We start from the raw sequence: 9,652 nt of genomic DNA on the forward strand, positions 1-9,652 counted from the left end.
CGTGCGCGCGCGCGCACACACACACACGCAACCACCACCACCACCACCACCACACGCACACACACATAGTGCCAGTTCTCCTGGCTAACTAGCAGGTCAGCCAAAAGACGGTTTGCTGACAAATAAAGTGGAAATTTTAAAATAAAATTGGAAAGGTAACTAAGTCGATATACAAAGCTTGTCTCAATGCACAATAATTTGCCCTAATTTTTTCGATAAGTAATGCTATTACTTTGAATACAATTTGAAGTTATATATTGGTAATGGGCTACTTGAAAAATGTTAATGGAAATGGTCTCAAAGATAGTTGTCTCAAATTAGGTCAGGAAAAGATTAAAGACTTTTTCCCCCGCTTGTGCATGCGAGGACTGAGGAAAACGTGGAGGACTATGGCAAACGATCCAAGTTTTACGGGTGTGGGTCGGTTGGACCTCATTTGTAAAAAAAAAAAATAGATTTAATTTTTGAAAATGTAATTACCGTGAACTGCGAAGTCAACTGCCCGACGCCTTATCTTGTATTTTTGAGTTTTAGAAGAGCCTTCAGGGTATCTTCCAAAGGATAGATATTGTAAGACATTGCCAAATATTAACGGGTCCATTTCTTGCAACTTTTCTCAATGTCGCGCATTTTTCGAAGAAATTGGTCACAAAGACAGTATGCAGCTGTGCCAGTGTCAATCGATGTGAATGCACGTGGTTAATTAACCAATTTACACGTGAGAAAGATTTTGACGCAATCGCACGTAGTTTCATTTGCCGCGCCCCAGGGGATTGACATGTAACAGCACCAGGACAATCCTAAACATTATTTGGAATCAGTCTAATCAACATAATATCCAATGAAGAAAAACAATAAAAATATATATCTAAAAAGAACATTTTTAAAACTTTATATAATTCCATATGATGACATATATAAATAGTTTTATGTCAAGCGCGATACAGCCTCCATTATAGTAATACTCATAAAAACAAACTGATGCTGACCTGCTGGAAGTTTCAATTGTGCTGCGTTCTGCTACTCAAAGGCTAAAGCACACTTCATACGGTGATGGTAAAACATCAATAAGTTAGTTACKTTTGCTTGGGCCCCCAAATAAATTCCTTAAGAGTAAGCGCGAAAATGTTCATAGTTTGTAGCAAAGGTTGCGCAAGATTATTTTTTTGTTGTACGTAAAATAAATAAAAATTTCTAATGTATGGTTATCAAACAAAACCTGTTGTATTTCTCTGCGAGAACATTTTTGAATTCAGGTAACATTCCACTAAATGATGTGATTAGAACATGGCAGAACTCTGATCCTGATMCCACACACACTTCCCCTCGGTGTGAGAAAAATCTCACTGAAGCGGATCAACTGCTGGACGCTCAAAGGCCTGGTCCGTTAAAGGGTAAGAACAATTTCTCTGACAGAAATTGTTCTTAGTATGATTAATAGCGATCTCCGGTATGTTCTATGTGCGTAGTTGAAGCTGTAACTTGGAACTGTCTGCGCGCCTAGATGCGGGGTGGGGGTTCRTTATCTAATGGAGAACGKTATCTGATGGGWGAWWTATGKCCATCAGATAGCGTTCCCCCACTGTAAAACAGGGGGAACGGTATCTGATGGGTAATATTAAGCATTAAATTGCATTGCCCTGTTTTTAATTCACATAGCACTAGGCTATCTACCTATCTATCATAGTTATAACATATACAACGTATTATAATTATAATATATATATAACATATATTATGTATTATAATTATAATATATGTATAAAATATATATTATTTATTATAATCATAATATGTATAACATATATTTATTATAATTATTAGTATTATTACTATTAGTTTCCCTCAAAAACGTGAAGAAAGTGTGACAACTTTGCCGAAACATGTTGTTTGAGCTTTCACGGTGTCCGTAGTTCCTCAGACAAGCGCGCCGAACAAGCTCGTGCTTGCTACGCGCGTGCTTTCTCACGAGCACGTGCCTATTTTGCCGCGTGGGCGGGGCGGCAAGAAGACGAAGGGGGAACCGTATCTGATGGGGAAACGCGGATTGACGTAACACCGGTACCAGAGCGACTGCAGCCACGATTCGCAGCTGGACCCTCCTCCTGCTGTCGGCATCTTGTTACTCCGGTAACGTGAAGAGAATTGCATTTCTTTCTCTACGTCTCCACACAGCATGTAAAATCACCAGAACCAGTTGATATGACAGAATAATTAKAAATTTCCCGACAGTAGCAACACGTTCCTGATAACTTCTCTCAATTGTCCTGAGATGCGACTTTTACTTCCTGTTTACTACTCATGTGTCTGATGTAATTGTTTCGCTTCAAGCCAGTTGATGGAAACATGTCTGATTCGCATTTCTTTGTTTTTTCCTTTTTGCAAATTTTTAAAAATTTGCTCAAAATTTGAATTAAAATTGGATGGAAACACAGCTACTGATGCAAAGTTATTTTTATTTTTGATGTATGCAACATTTTCATAACAATTGATATAATTACTTAACTGTGGTATAGAACTGAACCATGTACCTGGAAAATACTTACCTGTAATACCCCAGCTTATGAGACAAAAAACAGCCAACCAAATCACACTCTCACCAAGCGTAATTTAGCAGTCAGTTAATCTATTATGTGTGTCTTTGGGAAAAAATCAAGGAAGAGTGTTGTATTCACCAAATAAAAAAACTWGTCTCTTAGTTTCATAATTATGATATCTATGATTTGATACACTTTTATTTCCTCCTGTGAGACACTGGGAATTTGAGTTTATAAAATGTGGATGGCGTTGTGTCTGCCGGTTTGCATACGTGTCAACTCCTTCTTTAAAAGTACATTCAAATATTTGTTATTTTCACAAAAATGCCATARTACTCATTCAGGGGGTGGGGGGTGGGGCAGGCTGAGATAACAGTGCCTGCAGGGCAAAGAAGGAGGAAAGGAGGACACCGAGATTTGGGGAACTTGTTGCTATCAGCAGGCAGGTTGGAAGATAGTTGTTGAATTGTGTGTTTTAATTTTTTTAAGGTTAGGCTCTGAGACATCAAATAAATTTGAAGCAGAGATTTTGAAAAAAATCAGCGAAACTTGAAAAAAATCCAGAAGATACCCCTTTACATCAGCCTGGCCCTTGCCTTCCTACGCAGTTCTGCTCAATTCTAGTTCCCCTTCTCTGATCTGTCTGGGATTTCTCCCATAGACAAGGATTTCTTTGGGAGCATTTCGTCCGAGCCAATCAGAGAACAAAACGTCAATTTTCTGCGCAGTGTCTGCTAGTAGTTTATTTTACCTGGGCCAATCAGCAAACAGAAGGAGGAGTTTTGAACGACATCAATTTTCTGCGCAGTGTCTGCTAGTTAGTTTATCATATGACAGTGGAGGAAGTGAATGAAGCCAGTCCGTGWTGATAAGGCTTCTAAATTAAAATAAATTTGTCTGACAAAGCAGCAGCTCTCATTTACAGCCGTCTCGTTCAGCTCGGTGTATTTCTCCTCTCAGTAGGGTTGTTTACAGTGCATGCAATTTCCGGTTATCTGTCATAAAAGAAAGAGTTCCTATTTCTTAAATGATAGAAGTATCGATCCTCTACACACCTCTAAATCCTAAATGGAAACCAATTTTAAAAAGCTAAACTGTTTTGGAAACTGTGCACAAGCCCTTTAAGTGAAAAGAGACAAAACAGCTCTAAAATAATTTAGAACATTTTATCAAAGTACCTTGCTTGCCTCACAAGGCCCACAATCCAGGTGGATTAAACTAAGTTTTATTTAAATTAAAAAAACCAAACTTCAATCTAACTGAGAATCTTTGATATGATTTAATGATTCCTGTGCACACACAGCTCACGTTGATCATGAAGAAGCTGGAGAAATTTTGTTATAATCAAAAAAAATTGTTGCTGAAGGAATTCTCTCTAGGTGATCTAAAGAACAAAAAGGTCATATTTTGTTAATTGCTGATTCACACAGATTGGCTAAGGACTGTGTTTGTCCATTCTGTCCTGGGGATTGTTATGATTTTCTAAATAAAACCATGCAATACAGAAATTATTCAATACAAGGACTGAGACATGGTAAAGAATCAGTTTTATGATTTCTTTATGAAGTTGTATTTCTTTAACTTCTTCATTTGTATAGTTTACWTGATTTCTAAGAATCATCTCAGGTGCTATTATCCTGATAAATTAGCTTCTGAGAGCTCCCCAGTGAGACATTCATCATGTTCATTATTACAGCTTAGAATACGTATTTAGATCACTTAACACCTTCAAAGCCTGTCAYACTCTACCTGCTGGCGACTGTCCCTCAAACAGCATCATTGGGAGCTCCACAGGGGTTTGTGGRACTGGACCTTGTGTGAATTCTTGTGGAAGTGTCACGTTCATGCTGGATACGTCAGACCTTTAACTAAAGCAAATTATCTGGCTCACAGGAGTCRGTGGCCATTCTTCAGTTAGGAATTCAGCAATGACAGCCCCTCTCCCTATGGAGAAATAAACACGGTATCCTCACTCACCACGTCTCTTAATGCTCACTCATCTGGACACATTTGCTGATTTAAACATAAAGATTCTGCTCAAACGTGTTTACATTCAGACATGCATGTGTGTGTTTGGAGTAGTTATTCATTCAGTAGGTTCAAATGAAAACCGTCAAAGTCGAACTGGAAATGACTAGCCTTTCACAAATGAATACTTGTTTTTTTGTTGTTGTTGTTGTTTTACTTTTAGGAGAAGAAAAAAATATTTGGATCCTCATCAAATAATTTTGCAAAGATGTACAATGCGTGAGCCTGCCTGATCAGTATATCTGGTCAAAACTCCTAGTGGACCGAGGACATTTATGCACATAGTTTTACTGTGACGCTACAATTTGTGCCCTTGATCAATTGCCTAACAGTAAGACAATAGTTCAGTGGATTTTTGCATGAAAATATTTTAAGCTGATTTATTTAACAAATTYAGATTCCCTTCATTAGTTGCTGTGATTGCAACTGTAACAGAACATTTGCACATTCTTGGGTTAAACAAAAAACAGAGAGTAGCTCTGAAGACTAGAAGAGGGAGTTGTAAGGTTGTCCATTTCATGCTGGAACTGCAGGATGTTCATGTGCTGCTGATATGATATACTGTCTGCTCATGCCAGCTCCATAGGAGGCAGTTTCATCTCTCTCTGCAGGGAAGGTCAGATTTATGGATCTGAAACTGTACACTTATATATAACCCTTTCAGCCAACTGAGGAGTGATTTTGGTAAAAATTGAATGTAATAAACCAAAATATGTTATAAAGAAATCCTTGTTTACATCAAATTAGTGAAAACTTAACATTTTAGTTTACAAGCCTGCATCAAAAAGAGTTGCTAACACACAGATGTCACAAACTCTTCAGCGCAGACACACACGCCTCTACTTTTGGACAGCATGTATTCTTTCTCCTGTTTCCTCTGACTTCTAGCTTTCTTCCCCCGCTGCTTCATCATAAATGTACATAATCTGTTTAGCAGTGGCTCAACAATGTCACTACCGCTGCTCAAGGCCACGCATTACAGGGGTTAGACAAAAAAACTGAAACGCCTGGTTTTAGACCATWACATCCCTTTCAGACAGCTTCCTCTTGCATCCACAGTTAATCCTGTTGGATGTGGTTGGTCCTTCTTGGTGGTATGCTGACATTACCCTGGATACTGTGGCTCTTGATACATCACAAAGACTTGCTGTCTTGGTCACAGATGCACCAGCAAGACGTGCTCCAACAATTTGTCCTCTTTTGAACTCTGGTATGTCATATATAATGTTGTGTGCATTGCAATATTTTGAGCCAAACTGTGCTCTTACCCTGCTAATTGAACCTTCACACTCTGCTCTTACTGGTGCAATGTGCAATTAATGAAGATTGGCCACCAGGCTGGTCCATTGTAGCCATGAAACCTCCCACACTAAAATGACAGGCATTCCAGTTTCATTGTCTAACCCCTGTATATACGCACAGTGAGGTTATCACTGGATGTGAAACAATGACATAAAGTGTCTGTAATGAAACATGAGGAAAAACATGAGGTTTAGGATTTCAGCACCGTTTATTTCGAATAATGGATCATTCTCACATAATTCATTGATGAATAAAAACTCAGTATGCAATAATTTTCTACAGATAAATATTGATTGATGTGCACGACCCAATCTAATTTATTGACCTAAATTTTTTCAAACAGCTTCAATAAGATGAACACCAACTTTTTATCTTTTACCTGTCTAAGGCTCTTGTGTGGCCCACATTGAGATTAGACATTGTACGTAGATAAAAATAAGTAAAATGGTTGGGCAGTTGGGGTCTGTGATGAGGACATAGTGTTATTGAAATATTTTACTATGAAAACTGTTAGCCCCATTCACAAAACACTTCAAGCAGGGCCTGGGATGGGGTCTTCTAGTAAGGACTTGTGTAAGGGGTTGAAGTTATACCTCTGAGTCAAAACAGAGCTCAACCCCATTAATTACAAAACAGGAACACCTGGGRAGAGAAGGTATGCAACACAATACAGCATGAAAAATTAAGAGGAGATGCTGTGATAACAGAACATGAAAATACATTAACTCTGGAAAACAGAACAATAAATATAATAGAAAAATAACTCAAAATATAACAMGCAGTTTAATGTGCTGTTTTATTCACCCACCTTCAGGGATTTTACTTGGTATTTAGCCAAATATTTTTACAGAATGGAAATGTGATAGAAAAAAGGAAGAACAGAAATGAATTGTAAAAACAAAACAAACAAATACATAAAACAATAAAAGACCAGGAGGACAGTATGGCACAAAGTGTTAAAAACTGCTATTGAGTCCCAAAAACACTCAGATTTGTCCTCTCTTAAAAAAAAATTTAAAAATTAAAAAACGAGATTTTTCAGGAGAGAAAACAACTATAAAGATAATATGAACTTAAAGAGGACCTATTGTGGGGGTCCTAGAACAAGTTAGGACACATATGTGAGCTATACAAATTATGTTCATTTGGTTTAATTCACAAATTTAATCTCAGATACTGAGATTTCACATTTTCAATTCTGCCCTTTCTGAGCTCTCTTCAGAATGAGCTGTTTATGCAAATAAGGTGCTGTTGGCAACGCCCTCTCAACCTTTYGTTTACGTTAGCTCTGCCCTCCCAACAAGGCGTTTATGTTAGAACTTCACAAATGTAAAAATAAATGACTAGTATAAGCAAATGCACAATGGTACAACAATAGTAGACAGGCTGTGTGCAGTGCGGCCACCCCCAGGGCTTGGTAGGGACAGACTGGAGTATCTGACTAAAGTCAGGCGCCTTGGTGCCGGGGAGGCCAACACGTGTCTGTCGTGGCTTCCCGAAGCCCACAAAGATGAGCCGAGGGGCKGTCAAGGTCTGCGACTCGCAGCCTAGAGGCTCCCGTGTCATGTGACGAGTGCTGTGGCGTGGGTGTCTCCAGTCCTCCAGCACCATTCCTCCCCGCCGRATCAGTTGACGATGACCATGATGCGCCACGTGCCGTGAGGCCAATTCCAAAGGACGAGCGACAGATTGGTGCCCAGGTAGGCCAGTGTGCATCTGTGGCAGCTTCCCAACGCCAGCGTATTGAAGAGGGAAAGGCGAAGCTGCTCGCCTCCTCAGTAGTCAATTATGGCAAAGTGTTCAAAATTATTTGTGCTAAATGACAAATCATGTTCGTACAGAACAGCAACACTAAACACACAACACATCACTTACCACCATCATCTGCAGATTTGTRAGGAACAGTAGGGACACAAGTTTCCTTCAGCTGCAAGTCATTGGGCAAATCCTTTGTGTACTGTTAGAGCAACGGTGTCCAAAGTCAGTCCTCAAGGTCCGGTGTCCTGCATGTGTTAGGAGCTGCCCTAATTAGTAAGCCTCTGCAGACCTCGATGACATACTGAGGAGGCCTGATAAATAAACACTACTTAGCTGTGTTGAACCAGAGCAGCACCTAAAACATACAGGACACCAGCCCTTGAGGACTGACTTTAGACACCACTGTGCTAGAGGTTTTCAAAAGAGTCCATCATGAAATTATTTGCACAAACTACAACTTTATTTGGCAATATTGTTAGAACATTGCCATCAAAAATAAAATTAAGCCAGGCATCTCTGTTCTCCATTACTGCTGTAAAAACGGCAGAACTAAATTGTCGTCCTGTGAGAAATAGGGTGGAGTCTCTGCTTGGGTTACCTGGTGAGGGGCTAGGCTAGCCTTGGCAATGCGAGGTCACTGGAATTGTGACGTAACAATTCCCAGGTTTTTTTGGATCAACTCATTTGCTGATACTAAAAAACATTTTTCTTAAGACTGAGGATTGAGTTTGACAGATTTGCCAAACACCAGAGCAGTTTTAAGATTTCTATTAAAAAAACAGGAAGCTGGTTCTGGATCCAAACATCACAGGGATCAGGAGCTCTACACAACAAAGAATAAGGTTAGTGGCTGAGGCAGACTGGGAACCAAGAGTAGATCTTAGTAAAACCACTAACCTTAATGTGTGGGGAATCCGGGAAGAGCCCTTTAATGACGTAGCAAAGCGGGGGTGAAGTCCTGTGGTGAAGATGTCACTTCTGTGTTGCGAACTGTGGCAGGATTTGTTCACCACAGACTGACAGCAGATTCAGGTTTAAGGGTGCAGACTTAACTCTGGGTCATGGTATGGAGGCTGAGTTCTTGAACCGGGAGGCAGATGACTGAATGAGTCCGACAAGGGTGAGAGCAGAAGGCGGAGATTTGGAGAAGGAGGCAAAGGTCAGAACCAGGAGATCAGAGTCTGATACAGTACCGAGAAGGGATGAGGCAGGAGACTAATAAATGGTAAATGGACTGAACTTATAGAGCACTTTATCAAGTCTCTCCGGACCCCAAAGCACTTTACACTTGCAGACATTCACCCATTCACACTCACATTCACACACTGATGATGGCAAACTACATTGTAGCCAMAGCTGCCCAAGGACACAATGACTGAAACGGCTGAATGGGGGATCAAACCGGTGACCTTTCGGTTCCAGGATGACTCCCCTAACCACTCCGCCACAGCCGCCCTAATGTATAACCAGAAGGAGTGTTAAGACCAGGCAGACCAGACGTGATGAGAGAATGCTAGACATTTACTTGGCAAAATGTTCAATAATCAGGCGACGAGAGTGAAGCTCAAATACTGCTGATCACAGGTGAATGGAATGATGCTGATGAGGCTCTGTGACGGGTGGGGTGAATCAATGAGGAAGTAAACAAGGTGACATAACATGGTGTTAAAACAGGGATCAGGTATGATTCATGACATTTATATATTGTCAAAAAACAACTGGGAGTAGTTTTTGGTGCTTGGACTGTTTCTGGAAGCGGTACAGAGCCAAATTAAAGCAAAAAAACATGGAAAAAGGTGAATTTTACATAATAGGTCCCCTTTAATAAAACCTGTCTGTTTTTTTAGACTTTTAGGAATTTAAGTTTTTGTTCATTTTCAGTAACACTAAGGTCATATTCACACCTGATGGTCTGGTAGACTCRGTTTAATTGGGGACCAAAATTGCAAGATTAGTTAACATTTTATGACACTTTTCAATCTGGGTATCGTGAGTTTCACTCCACTGAAACAGCCCTGTTGAAGGTG

Source organism: Austrofundulus limnaeus, unplaced genomic scaffold, assembly GCF_001266775.1.
Source record: "Austrofundulus limnaeus strain Quisiro unplaced genomic scaffold, Austrofundulus_limnaeus-1.0 Scaffold586, whole genome shotgun sequence".
NCBI lineage: Eukaryota > Metazoa > Chordata > Actinopteri > Cyprinodontiformes > Rivulidae > Austrofundulus > Austrofundulus limnaeus.